Source organism: Chaetodon auriga, chromosome 17 (assembly GCF_051107435.1).
Source record: "Chaetodon auriga isolate fChaAug3 chromosome 17, fChaAug3.hap1, whole genome shotgun sequence".
NCBI classification, from domain to species: Eukaryota; Metazoa; Chordata; class Actinopteri; order Chaetodontiformes; family Chaetodontidae; genus Chaetodon; species Chaetodon auriga.
The window spans coordinates 11,947,083-11,969,218 of NC_135090.1; the positions used below are offsets into that span (position 1 = coordinate 11,947,083).

The 22,136-nt window shown below is 43.6% G+C and overlaps 1 protein-coding gene across 9 annotated transcripts in view; it reads left to right on the top strand.

Annotated features, from left to right (window-relative positions):
- Positions 1-22,136, top strand: part of elmo1 (engulfment and cell motility 1 (ced-12 homolog, C. elegans)) — a 103,299-nt gene that overhangs the window by 9,601 nt on the left and 71,562 nt on the right. For 2 of the 9 annotated variants that reach the window (XM_076754521.1, XM_076754523.1), the window contains exon 1: positions 13,469-13,560. The exons of 6 other annotated variants lie outside the window; for them this stretch is intronic. The gene's annotated coding sequence lies outside the window, so the exon portion shown is untranslated. Of the gene's footprint in view, positions 1-13,351; positions 13,561-22,136 lie in introns of those variants that run through there. One more of the 9 variants, XM_076754526.1, reaches the window with a different exon arrangement.

Genomic DNA, 22,136 nt, shown 5'->3' on the forward strand with positions numbered 1-22,136 from the left:
CTTTTCTTCCTGATGACACTGTACGGTAAAATGTAGTGCGCTGCTGTTGTGAAACCACCCGTAGGACAACCGGTTGTCCTTATCAGTGTTTTTGCTTCTTGTTATTCCTGCTCAGTTATGTTGTTGTGTCTATAGACACAGGTTTTCTCTGCCATCTGAGAACAAGCATCAAGCAGTGCTTTGTTGTCTCTCAGACTCGTACCATTGTGTTGAGCTCGGCTTCTGTTGCTGTTTGTGGCCTAAGCGGATTCCCCATCTGTAAACCACCTGCCTTACCCTGTGTCACCCTGGCTGGTCTGCGCTGGCCAGTGTTTTCCATTTCCTGGATGTTATGCGTTGTCACTGTGCCTGCCCCTTATCTTATTCCCACCAATGTTAAAAACTGAAGAATAACACGGTACAGCTCAGCTCAGCTGGGCTCGGGGTGGCTCTCTATTGAGAGAAGAGAGGTATTGTAATGGCAGACTAGCTGGGTTTAATGTTGCCTTCAGGGCTTGTTGCTGTGTCTGTTCTTTTGTTGTCTGGAGGCGAAGCTTAACACGCTGTGTTTGTATTTTTGTGTGTGTGTGTGTCCAACTTGTGCGGCTGTGCTTTCCAGCCCAGACAGGGACGTGGAAGAAAGGCACAGGAAATACCAATGGCATTTTTACAATAACTGGAGAGCTACCGGATGCACAACATTCTCAAGACGTGTGGTGAAAGTTTCTTGCATACACAGCGGCAGGTTTCAGAAGTAGATTTTAGTACAAATGAACATGCCCGTCCTGAACTGAAGGTGGAAGGTGAGCCACTTCCTGCCAGCATCTGCATGTGAAACGATCCGTTTCCTGTTGACAGGAAGTGTGAAGAGGAAGGTCAAGACGTGCAGGCACAACCCAGTGTAATGCGGTTTGTCATTAATGCTCTTCAGTATCAATTACAGGCCAGGGTGACAAGTGAAACATGTCCTGTCTGATGTCAGTTTCCATGTACTCAGTGAGTAGATGTATGGGGGGCTGCTATGCAGCGATTACATCATCCAATGACATCGTACCCACAGCAATGAAAGCCTGGCCTGAGGAATGCCCTCCACTTGTGTTTTTCTTTCCCTCTTTCTTCCCCCCACTTTCTCTGTCCCTCTCTGTTTCACATAAATGTGGGTTACATGCAGTTAACCCATAAAAGGCAAAAATGAAGTTCTTTGAATCCTGTGCCCCAATCCATAAATAGCCTGACTTCAGCCTCATTTAGACTCCTGTTGCGGCCTCTATCCCACAAGTGGAGCCCCCACCCACAGTTTTACTATAACTTGACAATAATAAGGCAGCCACTTGCAAAGCCCGAATGAATGGCTTCGTAGGACTTGGGTTAGGCACACACGAGGGATGAAAGTATTTCAACAGTGGTCAGTCACCACACTGCAAGGGTGGAGGCCGAGCTGGCACTGACACTGGCTTGTGACTGACCAGGCAGGCCGGACTGGAGGCTGTTGCAGGGTAAACATAGGGAGGAGAGGGCATGGGTGTAGCATATGGTTAAAAAAAAAAAAAAAAGACGTGGGGGATGAATAAATAATGGGAAGGCTGTGGACAGAGGGAGGGTGAGGGCAGAGTTTAGGGGTTAGGAAATTAATGGGTGAGCCCAGAGATTGGCCACGGGGCATCTGTCAGGAGAGGGGAGGGCATTGTGGTGAAAGGGTGTGGCATGCATGAAGTGGAGGCTGGGCAAAGAGTCTCAGTGGGCAGGACAATAACAAGCATCTGTGAGGCAGTACTCCAGAAGACAAGATTTAAATGGAAAATATTTAGAAAATCAGCCCCAGTGTATTCTTCCTAGCAAGCATGAGCTCATGTGTTGTGGCTGTGTGCAGTGGTGTGATACTGATGAGCCGTTGGTGGTGGCGATGAATAACGTTGTGCCTCTAACAGTGCAGTCAGTCAGTCAGTCAGTATGGCGGATAGGCAAAGAGCACCCAGCAGGGAGGAAGAGTGTGTTTCGGTGAAGCCAGCTCCCCGAAGCCACCCAAGACGTGCGTACCGGGTGGGGTGTGTTTTGCATGTGTGTGTGTGTGTGTACGCGTGGAATTAATGGTAGCTTGATGTATAGCCACAGCTGGGGTGGGGTGGTGGAGGGGCTGTGGGAGGGGACGGAGAGACAGCTGGCAGAGCAAAGGGTGAGTGTAACGAGGAGTGAGTGTGACAGCCACAGTGACTCCTTTGTTCCCACTCACTTGTGCCAGTCACAGTGAGTAGATGGCTGATCTGTGAAGTGACTGAATCCTTTCACTGCACCTAGGCCAGATACACAGTGTAGCTTTACACTAGCCCTCCTCACCGTGTGTGCGCGTGTGTGTGTAACTCTGTACCAGAGCCGGCAACGACAGCTAGAGATTTCCACAAGAGAGCCCATAACGATCTCCCATAATGTCAGTGCTCCTGTAGAGCGCTTATTACACTCGTGATGATAGTCATCAGCTGCTAACATAATTGTAGCACCAGCAACACTGAACAGTTGCCTGTTCGCTATATGCTTAGGTAATGAGTGTTGTTGAGGGCCCGTGTTCTCTCCTGAGTTATGGTTTAATAAGAGGAGTAATTTTTGCTCCGGCTGAGAGGAGTGCAGTATGTGTGCAGCAGTCCTGTGTGGCTTCTGGAGGAAACGATGCTGCCGTGTGCGTTGAGTTTATCGAGGTGCAAGGTCACTCGAGACAGGTTATTCCACCTTTCTTTTATTAAACCTGTCTGGTGTGTGTGTCTCTGTGTGTGTGTGTGGGCATTTGTCTTTCCCAGCACGTTAATTTTCACTCCTCAGAATGCCAGTGGCCTTTAAATAATAGACCAATGGATGGGGGATGTACTCTGTAGCTTATTCCTCTCTGGTATTAAAAGGTGCTCTTTTTCTCTGAAAGCTCAACAGCATCCACTCTCTTACCACCATTTAGCTTTCCAGTGTATTTTTTTTTTTTTTTTTTTTAGGAGTTCAATAAGCCTCCTCTGCGCCTGACTACTTCTTCTGAGCATCTGAACCATTTAGTTCAAGTAGGACAAGTAAAAATAGCCACAAATCAATCCCAAATGTTCTCGGGCTCTTTGCACATCTCGATCTAGGCTAGGACAACCCAACAGGGGATAGAGTGACACGAAATTCAAAGCTGGGCAGAGTGACTGGCAGACTGGCGTTTTAGAGGAGGGCGTGTTCATTAAAAATGTGACTGGTGGCAGTGATTCGGGCCTTGACACACTTTAAAAGCCATTAAAGAGGCAGTGGCGGATTATGGTTTGTTGAGTTATGATGATGATATGACCTTTTGGTTATTACATGCTTCAGTAGAGGTGGTAATCCTCTGAGCTATTGAATTTAGCTAAGTGGAGACCATGTTTCCATTAAGAGATGTATATGACGTGTGCAACACTGCAGCAGCAGTTCATGGCAGGCTGAATAATCGATAGCGCAGAAACATCACGTACTGTGAGGGCTGTGCGATCCCACAAGAGAGATGGTGGGAAATCCTGCAGGGCTAAGGCGGGCAAAGAGCAATGATACATCTTTTTATGCAGGGGGTGTTCATACCATTGTTTTTTTTTAATTATTTTTTTCACATCAACTACAACCACATTAAACTAGCCAACCTTCTGCCTTCAATCTTCTGCCCATTTTTTCCATCAAATAAAACTACATTTTTTTTATCTTTATGGTAAAATATTCTCAAATCTACACCAGTATTTTCGTATTTATAGTGCTAAAAGGCAAGCGGGTTTGATTGTTGCTTGAGACCTAATATTAATTATTAAATTGATTGAACTGATTTCCGTTCACACTTTTATGCCATCTCATTCTATCATGAACACAATTCTGCAGTGTTTGCAGGGTGCAACATCAAAACAAGCATCAAAGCAAGCGCTCCTCATTTCTCCCTAATGACAAAACTATCTTAAATCTCATGACAAGCTTTGCACAGCCAGAGTCAGCAGAACTGAAAGTCATGTGTGCGTGTGCATGTGTGTGTGAGTGTGAGAGAGATTAGATAAAAATACAGTTCAGAAAAATAAAATGAGTGGGAATCAAAGAAAACTTCCTGGTTATTCTTCAAGTAGAGGAAGTAAATTTATTCAACTCCAAAAACCTCCTGCTTATACCAAAAAATGGGTCCCCTCGATCTCCATATTCAAAGTTGCTGATGACATTTATCTTTTCAAACAATGTTTTGCCATGTTTGCAGCAGTTCAGGGTAACACTGCATATTTATACGGTCATGTTACAAAGAAAACATGGATAATGGGATCCTGTCGCGACCATACCTGACAACATCTCTAAAATTCATGAGAGAAAATTGTGATCTAATTTCCGATGAACGGCATCCAGAAGCAGTGCTACAGCAGCCGAGTTCGTGCAGCCAATCATCCTGTGTTGACCCCGTCCTCACAAGGCACCAGATGTATCAGAAACTCTCATTGCATTCGAGTTTCATGGGAAAATCTGCAATGCAGTGCAAACACTTTGGTGGAACATGCGCCGTCTTCCTGCGTGTGCAACTCCTGATAGGAAATCGCCTGAAAGCAATCCTCACTGTGTATGTTTGTCTAAACGGCGAACAAAATGAAAGCCGGCCCTTGGTGGCTCAGCAATCATTTGCAATGGAAATTCTCTGACCCGGGACGCCCAATCCTTCACATCCCATTTAACTCGATGGAGCACATGCCAGCCCGGCCAGCACTGTGAGCAGAGGGAGTTAAGCTCCTGTAATGTGACAAAGCAGGTCTGAAAAAGCTTTCTAGTCATCAGCAGACCAGTAGCCTTTTAGTTTTAAATCCCACTAAGACTCTAGTCATAACTGTAATGCTTTTTGTAGTACTCCATAACAAGAAAGTGCCCAGTGTATCACTCTTTGTTCAGCAAGCAACGGAGGCTGCTGGGTACCTCAAGTCTACCAGGCTCTTATAATCAAATCGGTTACTGTAACATATCATCCTTCTTTGTGTTTTACAAAGCTGTAGATTTGCCAAATATGTCAAAGCATCCTTTTTATCTAGAAGGCTCTTTTCACATTAATCCGCTGAACGGGGGACGTGTCTCTTTGCTCACCTTAAATCTCAGTTTGAGACGCGTTGGTACGAGCAGGTGACATCACAACGAGTTTGGACCCCATGAACCGATATTTAAATTGCAAAGTGTTATGTGGAAACTTTAAACCTCTAACACACATAAACTGTGAAGCAGGAGGCATCTTTTCCAGTAGTTAAACTTCTGAAATGAACACTATTTACATATTCCAAGATTTTGTTTGTTTTTTTCTGAGAGAGAAAGAGTAGATGGACTTCTAAGAATGTTTAAACTGGGTACATTTAACTTTTTCTTGGTGGAAAAAACCCTCTCAGACACAAATTTATATTCCACGCGGAGCATGTTTATTAGTTTTAAAAGATGTCTGTAGGGGAGTGAGGCTGCAGCCTCCTCAACAAGCCTTCATGTTGTGGTATAAATAAGAATAATAATAATAATCTCAAACGACCTACAGCTGTTGAAAGAGTCATCGGTCAATCAGAGAATCCACTTGAAATCAATACAGTTCTTTTCCTAATTCATTCTGCTGGCGTTGTTCACCCGGCTTACCACCGCTCCATCTGTGTTAATTCATTTTCAAAAGAGACGTGTTTAACAAGACGGGCAGCGTAACATATGAACATAACACTTACAGTAATTACCCTACTCTGCCATACTGCCCATGCTGTCGGGCAGAAAAGTTCTCTTTTCTCTGTAAAATGAGTGAAACCAAGCCTTTAGCCACAGTATTGTTCTTGCATAATCCCCACCGCTCTATTCTGGGACTTCCACACACTAACTCACGCCTGGTCGACAGAGTGCTCTGCTCTCTTTACGGCTTCGTGGGTGTGTGCGAGTAAACTTCCACAGCACCTGCCCGCTTGCTTTTCAATTAGCACGCAGAAGATGTAGCATCATTATCTTCCTCGTGAACAGTGCTAATCCAGTTAAGAGATGGAAGTTCCCTCAAGAGCTGTATTTGCTTAGCCTGGATGTGATAACCACGCCGTGTTTTATGAATGAGAGGCCCTGCAGAGGGGAGTATAAAAGGCAGTTTTACGTCCGTTGCTTTCAAACACACTCGTGGTTGTGTGAGCATCTTTTCCATCATAACCTTTTGTCTGGTACTTTTTCCCCCGCTGTCTGGGGTGTAATTTTAGCACTTTGAGGAAGTGGGATTTCAGTGCTTCTTTTCATTTCTTAACTCTTGGTAGAATCGAAAGAGGCTCGAGCTTGACCTTGCTGAATTGAACGGAAGGGGCCAGTTAAAACATCATGAATGAGTGTGGATTTTTAAGATTTCTATCTTTTTAAAACAAGTAAAGCAATTTCATTTTCCAATTGCTGCTTGTGTAAGGATTATTTTTCATTTCCATAGCAGAGTTTGCATGAGCCAGAGTAGCAGGCATGTGGTGGATAAAACATAACTATCATGACAGCGCTGGGAAGAGTTATTGATTTGCCCTGCAGTAACACAGTTTGATTAGTTCCACAATGTGGAAGCTGGAGCTCGTCATAACTTGATGCCTGTTTTTTCAATGAAAGCCCTGCTTCATACCCTGAACTGTGTCAGTGGTTTTATAGACAAAAGGCAGTTTATGTTTATGTGGTTGTTTGCCTTCTCTGAAATGCACCCACTTGGAATAAGAGGGGGTGTGAGAGAGAGAGAGAGAGAGAGAGAGAGAGAGAGAGAGAGAGAGAGAGAGAGAGAGAGAGAGAGAGAGATGCTTGGATGTGCTCGCTGTTCTGCTGGAGGAGTCAAGGTCACTTTATGATGGAGGCGTTTTTCTGCTTGTGAATGAAGAATGCTGTGCTGGTCCCTCCTGGTGCTACGATGCCTCCCGCCTCCTCCAACACACACACACACACACACACACACACACACAGTCTTCAGTCTTCACAGTTAGACAATGGGACTATAGACCTGTTTCCATGACTTCTCTCTCTGACCAACCAAAAAGCAACATTCATCCCCGCCTTGGTCATGTGACCTGGCAGGGTTTTTGTGTGCTCCCTATCCATCCCCTCTGTACATACACACGCACACACACACACACACATACACACACACACACAGAGGGATCCAGTGAACTTTGAGGATAGCCCGTTCCTTGAAGCGTGACCCCAGAGGCTCACATCATTGTTGTCTGCAGTGATCAGTTGGGGGTGGGGCGGGGGGGCGGCTCTGGTCCAACCATTCCCCGTTTCTCCCCCCACTCTCTGCTGCTTTTGAAGAAGTGCACTTTGATGTTTTGTTTTTCTACATGACAAACTGTTGTGTCTTTGGAATCAAGGCACACTTTTGCTTCTTTTGACTCATGAACTTGCTCCAGTTTTTAGAACTTCTTTTTATTTTCTTCATGTTGACAAATGGACTTCAGCTTTGCTTTGGATGACAAAGAAAATCTTTTGTATCTCCCTATGTGGGAATATTAAGAGATCGTGCTTTGATTTTTCAGCTACATTTTTGAGTTTGCATTGATACAAGCGTTTGTATTTTCTAATAAATCATTTGTTTTGCCAAGACCTGCATCTCCAGTCTGTTCCTTTAGGCATCCAGGCCTTTCTCTTCCTAATGGTCCAGCTATGTAAGTTGATTACACCAGAGACCCCACGGGCCCGCAGCCAGACCAGCCGCTGTGAAGTCTTCTGGGGACGCACGTAGCATAGCTGACATTTTTATCTCCGTAATGCGCATCTCAAGCTGAGGCAATTTAAGCTTTAGAAACCACTGTTATCAGGCTCAGAATTGAATCTGAGGTTCGTAAAAGCCGTCTGGTGAAGATCAGAATGGACGACTGGTCAAGCGTGGTGTCTTTAACTCCAGCTGTATTCGTGAGGCCGAAAGTCCTTATTCCTGAATTACTCAAGCCGCTCACCTCTAAAATAGACACTAAAGCGTATTCGCTGATTGCACAAGTCAGCATGTGCACACTATGGTAGATTGGTTTTTCTCATCACAGCTAGAATCCAACAGTCCCTGCGATGTTTCCTGCTGCTGCAGGAGTTTCAGAGCTGGGATCGACTTGTCTCGAAGCCATCATTGAATCAGGCAACATTTCCATAACTCACACTCCTATCTGTCAGTTTGGACTGTGGTGAGTGGGTGTTTGACCTGGACAGGCTGCTTCCAACAGGGCTGAGAAGCCTGAGAGCAGAAGGTCACACTGTCAGTGACTCAGTGCGCCCGTGGGCTCTATCACACTCTCACACACACGCACACACACACTTTTCCTAACTGGCAGTGAAAAGGCTTCCAGGGTAAACACCTAATTGTGCTCCTCTTTTCTGTTTTTAAGCTCTCACCGCCGACCTTGATGCTGACTGATATTGAGTTATGTAAGGGGGGGAGGATGGCATGTTATTTTTAAATCTAAAGAGAAAAGAGATTGTGTTTGAACAGAGCACATAGCCTGTTGTGTATCAGTTAGCAAGGCAATGGAGGAAAAAACAACGCGTAATAGGCACCTTACATAACACTCTTGAATACACAAGCTGTAAGTGCAGAGGATTAAAATATACACGCCAGGGTATTTTAATGGTACAGGTAATGTTTCATAAGCACTTAAATATCCCAAAATATCATGAGCTGAGATTGATCAGGGAGCAGTGATGAACGTCATGTGTGAACAGTGTGTCACCGTGTTTCTCTGCTCACTTAGTGTTTTGTAACTGGGATGTTGGATCCTGTAAACACCTGATGAACTCAAATAAAAATCCAGATCCGTTCAGATCAGTCATGATTTTGCTAATCAGATAATTTCATGTCACGATCACTTTGTTTTGCTCTTTATGAAACACTGTTTGTTTATGTACACCTACTTTTGTGTGATTATCATCTCATGTTACCTGAAGAGTAGTTTGGCTGAGAGTTATTTGAGAAGATCAACACCACTCTCTTGGTTGTACAGTAAATATGAGACTGGAACCGGCAGCCCGTCAGGTTAGCTTAGCATAAAGACTGGAAACAGTGGGAAAGTTGCTGTTGTTTTGGAGAGAGCAGGATGAGGTGTTTCCTCCTGATGTCTCTATGCTCAGCCGTTCATCCAGTCACAGTTCACTTCCCACTGAACTCACCCAAGCTGCAGTGTTACAAGCATGGAGTCAGTAGCATATTAACCTGTGTGACCACGTTCCATTACTATTGTTATTATTATAAACTGTCACAGACAATAATAAGAGGATATTTGCACAACCCGTGGGCAGTGAGACCCAGCTAACAGTGTAACTCTACTTGACATTTCATGCCGTAAGATAGACCCAGGAGTGTTTGGTCCAATTAAGTAGCTGCTGTAGCTTGCAGGTTGTGTACCTATTAACTTTGCCTCTGTGGTCTTCACTGCAGGCTGTTTACTCCACATGAAAGGTAGTGTTTGGACTATATTTTACAGGAGAGAAGTCCTTAACTCCTTTTTGTTCTTTTGTCCAGAAAATGAAGGCAATTACGCAACATCCATTTCTTGAAAACTCTACGGCCACGCTCTCATTACAGTGTTAATTGACATCTCTGTAATGTGATCACGCATTATTGTATGTTTTGATGGTTTGCAGACTGCACTAGCATGCACATGCAGGGATACGCATTGATTATGTCGATCTGGTCTCCAAACTGCAATTTGATGGAGGAATTATCTGTCGTTATTAGATAGGGACCATGATAATTACGTTAAAGGTCATCCCCCAGTGAAAGTAATCCAGTTCAGACTTCGTCCTCAGTCTCTCCCAAGCAGAGAGTCACACTCAAGGCCAAAGGAGATGCTTACCATTCTTATAAGAAATGGAATTTCCTAAAGCAATGGTACCTGGAGGGCGTCAGCACACACGTCGAGAGACTTCAAGGTACGAGATGTTTGCAGTCAGTCAGGAAGAACGGTGCGTTTGTGTGTTGACATGTTGCAGAGCAGTTGAATTAAACGTCAAGCGTTCTTCTACTTTGTCAGATGTCAAGTAAACATTACAGATCTGTTTGGAGAGCTTGTGTTGTTTTGGGAAGCGGGATATTGTGGGATCAAACACCTACTTGTGAGCTGTTGTTTTGGAAGGTGATGTGCACTTTGAAAATGTGGCCCAGCTCTCTGCTGTCAGCAGAAACCACTGAAACAGACCACTGCATGTTGAAATGCATGGATCATAACCACTGGAGTTTGACAATTACAAGTAAAGCATGTTACTCCTCTTCAAGTGGAATAAATTTGGTTGCGGTTTTGAATAATAGATGATCCCCTGAGGTGTCGTGGAATTATCTTTGCCTGACAAGCTCCTCCGCGAGCAGACTGTGGGAATGTGCAGATTCATTTCACTTTTTAAAAAAAAATGGGAAAGAAAATCTGTGAATAAGGAAAAGGGTTATGAAACCCGAATCGACCGACTGACGTCAACACCCTGCCTGATATTATTATTCAGCGTCTGAATTTACATTTCACATTTTGGGTTTTCAGCAGACACTCTCATCTATAGCCATTTAGAGCTGAGTGCAACCATAAGCTCCAGTTTCTGAATCACCAACATTACAAGCAACTGGTAGTAATGTGGGCCAGGGTCAGAGCCACAGCTGACTGATAATAGTCTCTCCTGAACAGCACAAACAACAACATTAAACAATTATATTGACAACTAGTGACATCACAATTGCTTGTTTCCAACTGAGAATATTATTTATTGATATACATATTTTTTAATTGAACTTTTAAGCAAAAGATGGCGAGTCAGGCCGTCTGTTTCCCCGTGCATCCAATCTTTGTGCTTGAGCAGATATGATGTTGTATTGATCTTCTCATTTAACTTTTAGCAAGAAAATAAATACCTTATTTTATCTGATTATATCCTTTAATACTATATATATATTAAACTCGATAGTCACAATGGATGAAAACGGTATACAATTTTATAAACTGCAGTTTTATGGCAGCACAAATTTGAATTTTTCATTCCTTGAAAATAAACAGTCCGCTCAAGATTTCCTGCTCTGCCAATCAATGACACCTGATTCACAAAAACTTCAGCCTTTACGGTTGTTAGTGGTAATTATGTTTAACATTTGCCTGCTTCAACACAACCAGCCGCGCGTGCTAAGGCTGAATAGCTCGTGATTGGAACAACAAACAGTCTAGACAGTTCCAGGCAGGTTCACGCTGATCAAAGTACAGTCTGCTGGTCCTTGGTCGACTAAGGAAAGATTTTTTCTTCCAGCTCTTGATTTTTGGTGCGAGTTTCTAAAACCAGAACGAGCGACGTACAGGTAAACATAGCAGCAGGCCATGATTACAGAAGAAGAGACTTGATAGTCCACTCATCATTTGTAAGCTTGAAAACTGGCCATTGGCAGTTTAATCCTCGTTCGTGCAGAACAGCAGCTGTGATAAGCTTGAATGCCAGTTCGTCACAGTAGGTACAATAGTGTCTTTTTGACTGCATATCAAAAATATGACAGATTGGTCGGTCTATGGCTGTATAAAAGCAGGGGGAAGCGAATTCCTCAACAGCACAGGCAGGTTTTGAATTTTGACAAGAGCAGCAGGCGGAGGCAGCGCAGGGGTTAACGAGAGGGTTTTTGAAAGGTTGTCGGCAAACGGTGCAGCATCCTGGATGGGCCAATGGTGCTGGAAGAGAGCAGAGTATTCACGAGGGAGCTGAGATAGTTTGGAGAGATTATTAAAGCTTTTGACATGGAGTTGGGCCGAGTCCCCAGTGAGCTCTCTGACTCAGCAGACTTCAGCGTCCCTGACAGACAGTTGTGTGTAGATCACACAAATATTCTTGGCCCGAGCGTCATTAGTGGCAAAGGTCTTCCAAACTTTTTCACTTCCTCAGGTCTCTTTGGTTTGGCCTCAGCAAAACGACTCATCACATGACAGCTGAACTCATGCACAGCCCGGCGTTCATGTTTTCTCAGCTTGAGACAAAAACAATATGATCTGTTTCTACTAGCTTGTTGTTCTTCCGGTTGCTGTGTTGAAATGTTTTCCTACTTGGACACTTGCCTCTCTTTGGCTCTATGGGAGTTTGTTTGCAAACCGAAAGTTCTGGATGTTTGCATTTATGAGGCTCATACGAACCAACGTTGACCTCAGCCTGGGTGGAGTAAACATCTGTTTTTGTGCGACACAGATGGCCTGTTGAGCTTGCCGTCTGAAATGAAGATGTCATCGCCTGCTGCTCGAGCAGTAAATGTTTCATTTGGGCATTAAGCCTCGCAGCTCATGATCAGTGGTCTTTTGTGACAGTGTAAACCATCTGACTCATTCTGTCGGCGGTTGTTGTAATCTGCTGTTGCATCAGTGGTGATTGGGGGGAGTGAAAGTGTGTGTATGTTTGTGGTAACCACCTATTCCCCAGCCTTCTTTGAAGAAGAGTATTAAATGAACCCTGCATTTGACTGTAGAAGCCATAACATTTATTCTAACTGTATGCTCACACTAGCAGTGACAAAACTACAAAACAATCAAGGATGTCCAGAAACATTGTCGCTGAGTAGCCATTGAAGTGTTGCTCAAGTGCTCATTGACGTAGTTGTGTCTTATCATGGATCACTGGCTGAGCACTTGTGGAGATAGCTATCCTTGATCGCTTATGAGCGTTAGCTCGCTCAATAGCACACTAGCTATTGTGCACTTAAAAATGCACATTACAAACCTGGTACTGCTTAAATAGCTGCCACCCTCTGCTGAGCTTCGTTTTTATTGTTAATTTTATTGTTAACTCCACCTGCCAGCACTTGAGAAAATGTAGACCGAATCGCAGAATTGAATGATAAAAACGGGATCAATTGTAAAATGCATAAAAACTGGATTCAATTTATTTAAAAAATGCAAAAAAAAAAAATCTGTACTACATCAATACTGCATCAGGCCAAGAATAATCCCCCATAAAACCACAATGTGCCGTTTTCATACTACAGCTTTTGTATGGATTAAACAAATGAGATATAAAGCGATAAGTGAGCTTCAGAGCTGTTGGTGGATGGGTTGCTGTTTCCCCATAGTTCCTTCTTTATGCTAAAACTAAGATAACCTGCTTTCAAGGCTCCAGTAGTTCGGTCTCACAGCACTGCACTGAAAGAGGGGCACACTAATGAGATATTTATATGATATGATTATCCATAATTAATCCAATCAGCTCAATTAAGTGAGTTTTTAATTCACAGGGTTGATCTTGATCAGCGGCCTCTTAACACGTGAATCTTAACTTCAGACTGCAGCAGCCTCTTCTTGCTCGCTGTCTTCTTATCTTTGAATTTTGCCGCTTTTTTCGCAGACAGACCTGTTTCCTCTTTTCTTGACAAACGCCTACTTCCTCCTTCTGTCTGTCTCTCGCGGAGCTCTCTCGGTCGCTCTTTTGCCTGAGGCGAAGCGCTGCACAAACCGTTGTGAGGTCTTTGTCTATGGTTTGTGATGCTGGAGGCACTTCGATTGCAGACAGATAATAAAGTTGCTTAGGAAAGAGCTGCCCTCTCTCTCTCTCTCCACTTTAAGCAGTTGTTTGCACAAGAAGCAGGTTGATTGAGAGAAGAACTACCAAGCCTGTTGGTTGTCAAGTTTTCCGGTGAGTCCTCACATCTTCGTGTGTTTTTTAACACTGTCTTCATGTTACACAGGATGCAGTAGGCCTCAGGGTGCGGCTCTGCGCACTCTCCTGCCTCCTCTCCTCTCCAGTGTGTCACCAGTGGGCACGAACACTGTGGTTAGATGTTTGCAGTCTGAAGTAGGGAATGTCTTGGTACGTACTGTACATGCTTGTTGGCTGATTCGAGATGGGACTCGGTTTCCACATCTAACCATAGAAGAATGGAAATGTCAGAGAACGGATATGTTTTAAGGCAGTTGAGCGTTGTGGCTACATGGTTTGGGGGGATGGGGGGGTGGAAATGTGGTGTCAGTAGTTTATGATTTTGGAAGGAACAAATAAAGAACATACTTACACAGCTGATAAATCTGCTGCATTGGAAAATAATTACTTGGCAATACTACATGGTTCTTTCACAATACACATTATGGATTAGTTGTGTGCCTGCAGGCCTAATTTCGCCTTGTATTTTCTTTTCCTTCCAGCAAGTGTCTTCTTTTTTTGTCTCCTCATCCCTAAATGTTCCAGTGTTTTGATTATCTGGGTTGCAGAATGCCATCCAAGTACCTCTAATTGTTTCTGACTCACTTGTTTACCTCAAATTGCTGGCTTGCTCTGCTTGCAACACACTATTTAGGCTACACTTGTACCTTGCTCAGCAATACACTGTAGCTCCATGCTTCACTTGTTCTCCTGTGTGTGCAGATTTAGGTATCCGGACACACATACAGTAGTTTTAGTATACAGTACGTGCACCAGTTTAAGTGCAAAAGTCTACTTTGTGTCCCGTTAAAGGCCTCACGCCTCAGTGGGAGATCGGTTGGCTGCTGTTGAGAGTTGTTACGAGCTGCTGGTACTGACATTTGACAGGATATCCTGGTTGCAGCAGTTTAGAGAGAACCAGGGAGGGTTTGTGACACAAACGTGCTGGGAGGGACACAGAGAGAAGCCACCAGTCTGCTTTGATGCTTGCCAGTGCAATTTCCAGACACTACTGAATTGACAAAAAAAAAAAGTGTCTGTGCATATATGTGTGTGTGTATATATAGTTTGTATACACATGCACGTTAAGTCTCTTAGAGCATGGTACTTCCTTCTTTGCTTAAATCTAGAAGCATGTTTCTAAACCCTGACCCCAGCCTTCCCCCTTTTCCTTTTGTCTTCTTCCTTTTATTTGTAGCTGTTTTGTCAGCCCTTTGTCTTGGAGCCAGCAGCTTTTCCTGTGGGCTGGCTGTTGGCTATGTGTATGTGTATGTGTGTGTGTGTGTGTTGAGGAGGGTTTGGGCATAACACAGTCGTGTTTTTAAGATTCTCAGTTTGAGTGTACTCTCTCTTTACTCTAGAGTCCATGGTGTATTTTTGTTTTACTATTGTACATCAGCGATTCCCAATTAGGAGTACCTGCACTCCAGAGGCTGCCTGTGCAGTTGTTGGGGGGGGGGGGGGGTTCTGTGGAGTAGCTCAGCCCATATGATAAAATGGAATTTATGATTTGATAAAGAAAATCTCCACAACTTATAACCCCTAAACAATGCTGCCATTAAGACTCATGAAAACTAGTTAGCAAACAGTTGAGCCTTGTTCTGCCAGCCCAGATCCATTTTTTGACATATTAAGATTGATTTTTAGAAAGTCTGGACAGCAAATGCTCCAGCGGTAGTGGTTTGAATACAAACTTAGACATTAACACTGAAAGTTCAACTGCAGTGAAAAACCATTGCAGCAGCCACTGTTTTATCAACCTTTGTATTATTTATAGTTAAAATCCACTTCAAAAACAATTCTAATTAGTACATTTTGAACACGAAGGGGTACTGTGAGGTTTTGAGTTCATCTAACGGTGCTGGTGTGGTCGGGGGTGGCACATAAATCAAGTTCTACATTCTACACCTTGAAGTTCAACATGAACTCACAGAGAAACTTAACACCTGTTTCAAAGCTTGTTTTTGGTTGAGCCTCTCAGCTTGCTGCAGTGATGTACAGGTGCACTCACATCACTGTTGGGTGGGGTTAAAGGTGCTAAAGAGCACACTTTTGACCCCACCAAACCACACCTATCAGTGCCACTGGATATGGTCAGAGGTGAAACAGGCAGAAAAACACTGCCTTTCAGACTGGAGTTAAGTTACACTTTAAGTGTGTGTGTGTGTGTGTGTGTGTGTGTGTGTGTGTGTGTGTGTGTGTGTGTATTTCTGGCATGCACACACCTCGCCTTAAGGGTGTAACATTACCATCCTCTGGCTAGTGTGTGTGTAGGCGTGTGAAGGCGTCACGCTCGGAGCAACAATAACTCGGTCCTCTGCACCATGTCGGTGGCCTTTTGTCTCAGCTCTCAGATAAAAGATGGTGCTCTTTTTGTGGGCCGTCATTCACACACACACACACACCAACCACACAGGCCCCTGCGGCGACGCAGACCCTTTGTAGAGTCATCAAATGAAGAGCTAGAAGGGTTCTTTTGAAATCCACCCAGCACATAGGTTAACACTGACACACCCACACACATGCACACACACACAGTTGTCGGCATATAGATCTGTTGAAATACACATGTTAAACCATGAGCATGTACACTCACCCACACTCAAAATGCACACGATACTGTGAAACTTGATGGTGCACACATACACACACACTCTCTATGCACGAGAGCTTTAGCAGCCAGAAGTGGATGTTTAAAGAGGATCCATTTCTACAGTCTAAGACTAACGGTTTTGATTGACAGGGTGGCCTCATGTTGCTTTCTTCGTGGTATGTGTTGGGCTACAAAGGATTTTTTTTTTTCTTGCTGGCATGTTTGGTCTCCCAAATTTGATTTTATGTTGCTGCTTGTGTATGACAATAACAGATTAAGATGTTCTCAAAGCCAAAATAATTCCAGCTTGAGATTGTTTATAATAGTTAGAGTGAGTCAGAGTTCCTTAAGAAGTGGCTGGACTATAACGTGTTTGAAACAAGTACTAGACTTGGGCCAGATGCCTATGTGGTCTACTGTAGGAGGCTGAGGTTGCACCAAATTTCTGGTCGTTTTTTTTGAAAAGTCAAAAAATAGAATCTTGTCAGTGGGAGAGATGTTTGACCTCGCGTCTGTAAATTTCATGAGGAAGACTTGCTGGAGATTAATGACCAGTTTTGAAGGGTAGAGCTAGAGGAGTTCATAGTTTTGAGCAACAAATAATGCTAGAAAAGTATTCTAACTTTTTGATCACAGATAGTTGGTGCCAATTATTTCTGTATTTGTTCTAGTTCCCAAAAAGGGCTCATTTAAAAAAGGCAGATACACCCTTCAGTGTTTGAACTAAGAGAAGGTTGTAGGAGCTCATGAAAAATAAAATGTGTTAGATTTAGTAGCTGCAACCAAAAAAAACTTGACTGGGACATCACATCCCGAGAAGATTCATTAACAAGGTGATGAGAGATGCATAAAAGTCTGGGAAAACTCCCGGCAAGAGAAAGGTAACAGCTGCTAGTTTGTTTCCATTCGTGCCATTGGTGACCGAGTTAGGGTTTGGGTAATGTGCCATTTTCAGCATAGATCAGCGTGTGGGTTGCTTGCTTAGAGGTTGTTGTTGGCGTTACCCATAGCAACAGGGATTTTGAAAACAGTAACACACAAATAGCGGAAGGGCCTGCCATTGACTGCCTGAAATAGGCGACCAATGGCAGGCTTGTGCTCACGATCTACATCCAGTGAGTCGGCGTGTAGTAAAGTTGATGTAGGTGGAGAGAGGCATCAATGGAATCAATTTGTGGGCTGACACATATATATGTATGTCATGTGTCAAAACTGCTGAGGGGGAGCGCATAGGAGGTCTGAAGTGTGCTGTTTAGCATGCGTCAGGCTGCTCAGGCTGCTCCAAATGAAGTGTCAATTAAATGTAAAAAGACTGGGGTCATATTCAAATCACCTAGAATTCAAATCTTGACATAGTTTGAGGGGGAAGAAGGGTGATAATTTAGTGAATGTGTTAACAGAGGCTTTTCTGTGCTTTTAAAGTCGGAGGTTCATCGGGGCGAACTGCTGGTTGGTCACACTGACATTGTCTGAAAACTGCTGCCTCATGTTCTCTCACACCACCAGGCTTCATTGTAAAAGGTCCCAGGAGGAGCTGGCAGGAAATGGTTTACTTTACTTATATCATGTTCCCCTTGATATTCATGCCCCCGGTCTCACTCTTACTTGTCTCCTCTCTCTCTCTCTCTGTGAGCGACTCCTGATGGAGTTTTAATTAAAACTTACTTCAAAGTGTTAAAATTCCTTAAATACAGCAAATAGGCATCCTCATTTTTTCACTTTACTCTTGGATGTCTTAATTAAAATTCTTCGTGTTACATGCAGGTTGAAAGTGGTGATGTTGGATTCTTCAACAGAGCTAGAGCTGAAATCACCTGCACTTCCAGCAGTAGATCAGTTCATTGTATTTTTGCATCCTGCTTTTTGCTTCTCTATTGTGGACAATTTGTTCTTAAGTCCACTTCCAGGTACATGTTGGGAAGGGTTAAATTTGGCTTCTCGAACCCTCTTTCTCTCTTTTCTCTCATTCCCTCCTCTCAGTTCTGTAACTTTTGCTCTTTTATTATCTTATCTTGTACAAGTGATGACATTTTTCTGGCCATTTTTCAACACCTTCACCCAGGAACTGAAGGGGAGATTGTCACCATATTTCACATTGGGTCAGATGCTGGATTGGTGACAATCATCTTGGGTGTCCACCTTGAAACTGTGCTGGTTGTGTAGATCTTCTGTGCTTGAAGATGTGTGTGAAGCATCCACATTTTACAGTTTGTAGTTTCTTTGCAGCAATATCTATATTTGAAGCATTGTAGTCCACCACAGGCTCATTGTTTCTGCTCATGCTGAGCTTCAGATGATTGTCGTGGCACCATGTGATGACGCTCTCTATCAGTCCTCTGTACTCTGCACTCCAAAAATATACTTTTACTTGACCTTTAATTAAATTCCTTCAAAGTCTTCACTACATACAGTATATTATGTGAGTCTGGACAGACATGGATGTAAACTGCTACTTGATTGGTCGGTGGAGGCAAAAAACAACCACGAGGCAGTAATTCTAGTTCTTCACTTGCTCCGTTTTGCCTTCCTCCTCCTCTCTCCTTACGTCTTTTCTCATCCTCTGTTGTATATTCCAACATAATATGACTTTATACTCTTTATCTTGATTTACTTCTAATGTCATTATTTCATGTTTACTGTCTGAGCCTGTCTTCCTTTAATCTCTATTACCTCTCACTCCCTTCCTCCCCCTGTGCCTCCGCTCATGTTCACTCGCATTTCTCACCTCCATCGCTTCCATCTCCTCTCTTTCTCCTTCCCTCCCTCCTCCTGCTACAGACGGTGTGACCCCCCTCACATTACACATCGTGAATTATTGAGGTGAAACCCAGCACTCCTCTGCTGCCCGACAAATCACAGGCCTTCTCTCCTCCTCTGTTTCCTCTCCTCTTACCCTCTCTCCCCTCTTTATTGATGGTTTTGTTTAATTTCGACCTCTGGCAGCATATCATATCACAGGTTTCTGAGGGTAACACGAGATTTAGTTTTATTTTCCCCCGCTCTTTTGGAGCTAATCCTGAGGAATTTTAGCCACTGTAACCCGGAGGCACATGCCTGTCTGGTTACAGCAGGTGGGCGAGTGTTTTAAGACAGATTAACTGCACAAATACACATTCATATATTACAATACCTTGCTGGAGTGGAGCCCAGTTAGACTTGTGGTTTGATGGTTTTGGCAGCATTTTATTGCATACAGTACATTAGTGCAATTAAACCAATGGAAGGATTATAAATGTGTGTCAAACGAATGAAAAGGGAGAGTCTGTTAAATGTTTTTCATTGCTTGATTTATGTTCTTTTTGGTCAAATTCTGCCAAGTAATATGTTCTGAGTTGAGGCAGACTTGCCGGGAAATGGAGAAGAGATTGATGAAAGCACGAAACCGTCGGATGCGGTGGACAAAATGAAGGAGCGGGGGAACAGAGGAGAGAAAGGAAAGAAGCGGGGTCAGACCCTGAAAATCTGAGAGCGCTCTTCTCCAAATAAAAAACATGTCCCGTTAGTTTGTTTGACCCTCTGGCAAAGCGAAAAATAAACACACACGCACTCACGCTCAGCAAAACCAGGTTCACAGCAAATCACCTGCTCTGACGTGATGAGCTTTGACAGCAGCCAGCTCGATAACAAGGTCTCATTTACACTGTGAGGAGGTTGCTACGAGATGCCAGAGCGACAGATTGGGGATTTGATACAGAGCCCTCCAGGCTATCGTAAACACTCATGATGACTTGTAGAGAATATATGGAGAAAAACACACACACCTGAGAAAAATCAGGTGTTTCTCAGAAGATGTTCCCCCGGAGCGGTGTGTGTCGATTGCAAGAAAACATGTTGATCAAATGAGCTGGACCGTTTGTAGCCCTGCTCATGGTGTGCTGGTGTGTTGAACCGCTGTGTCTCTCAATTACATTTGAGCCCATTTTCAAGGGATTTACTGTGCCTGTCAGCAATGAGCTAGGTGTGTGTCCTGGTGTGTGTGTGTGTGTCTCCAATCAATAAGCCTCAAGGCCGTCCATCTCTGAGTCATCTGTAGTTCTCGGAAGATGATGACAAGGTGCTCGGAACACACAAGCAGAAACACACGCACGCACACACACACACACACACACACACACACACACTGGTGTTTACTGGAAAACCAAAGCTGAATCCTCAGTCAGAGGGACAGACTTGTGTTTTGACTTCAGACTTTCCACTCTCCATTTTTAAGTATAAATACCGTTTATTACATCTTGGGTCTTTATTTTTGGAACTTTGGTGAGCGCAGTACTGTCATAGCTGACAGGAATGGCCGAGCTAATTGCTGAAGTGTGGGAACACAGCAACATCACCGCAACAAAGTCTGACTGGGCAGGAAAAAGAAGCTGTTAGACAGTCAGAGTTTAGCCAGATTACTTCGGCCACTTTATTTGGAAGTGAAACCAAAGTGTGTGATAATCACTCACTGCACAGATGCATTAAGCACAGGAAGTCTGAACCAGACTGAAGTCACAATGTAAATTTGGATGTTTACAATAGACCTAACTAATAATGGACTACAGAGGCTCAGACTAATATTTAGGAAGTTGAAATATTCAATAACAATATATTTGTCTCCCATATTATATTTTTTTATGTTAACATAACCCAAATATATATTTTTGATGAGGATCCCTTGAATGTGTTTAAAGAACTGTGACCAGCGCACATACTGAGCAGGACATCTTACAGGTGAAAAATCTGTTGGGTCATGGCGATGCTGTTTCAAAACTGCCTCAAACATCTCTGCTATTTCTGTACAGCACTTTAACATCACTCATCCACCAACATATACACAACGTGCTGTGATAAGCTAACAAATGACCCATAGTCTGGGTATTAACGTTATTGTTCCCTTAACTGACTGACTTCTGTGCACATCTTGCATCTTTAAAGAACAGTTTCACCAAACACAAAATGAAAACCGCATAAAAGCGATTTAAAGTACTTTTGTTTTTCCCAAGAAACAGCTGGCAGGCCAAATCAAACGTTATGGCGGGCCAACTTTAGCTCGTGGGCTGTACTTTGGCCAGCCCTGCCCTAGACTCATGCAGCTCTAGCATGGCTAAATACTGTGACATTTGGTGTCAAGAGTGGCAGCTGTATAGCTCACATTGACTACCTGTCTGTCGTCAGTCACTGTGGAGAAAGATGATAATCTGTGCACAGAGTCACACATTCTGTGCATGTATGTACAGCAGGGCTCGTCTTTGCGAGACACATTTTTCATTCAAACATAGAATAAACAGGATGGTGCTGCTGATGTTCTTTGAATTATACATTTTCAGCAATTAGCCTATTGTTTGTGCTTATCCAGATGTTTACATATCCATCTCAGTGTTTTCTCCCTCTGCATCTCATTCGCCACCTTGTTTGTCCAAGAATGGACATTTTCTCTGCATAAGGTTACAGAGGAGGGGGGACAGAGGGGATGGGGAGCGGAGAGATACACAGCTGTAAGGCAAAGTGTCTCCGAAAGTGTTTAACATATGTTACGAAACCACTCTAATCTTCAATGAACATGCTCGTTGTTAATTCAGTGGTGAAATTCAAAGCAGAGGGGTGGAGTGAGTCATATTTTGGGGAGTTGTGACAAACGTGACTTGAGTATGACACGCGCTTCGGAAAGAAAGATGCATCCACATCTCGAGCTATTGATGCAGCGGCTGCCATGGCAACGGGCCCTTGAATAAAGGCTATGTGGATCATTATGGGGTGACTCACACGCAACGCCAGGCCAGTCTTATTATGTAAACTATCTTTAAATTAATACATGCTCGTCAAACACACCCATGCATACTGACACAGTAGCGTACAGTAACAGAGGCTCCAGACATCCACACAGAAATGCACATTTCATCACTCACTATTCTGCCTGTGTTCGTGCACACAGGCTGTATATATCAACACTCACACTTTTCTGCTCAATAGTTTTCTCCCAGGAATTAATCAGAGCCCGCCT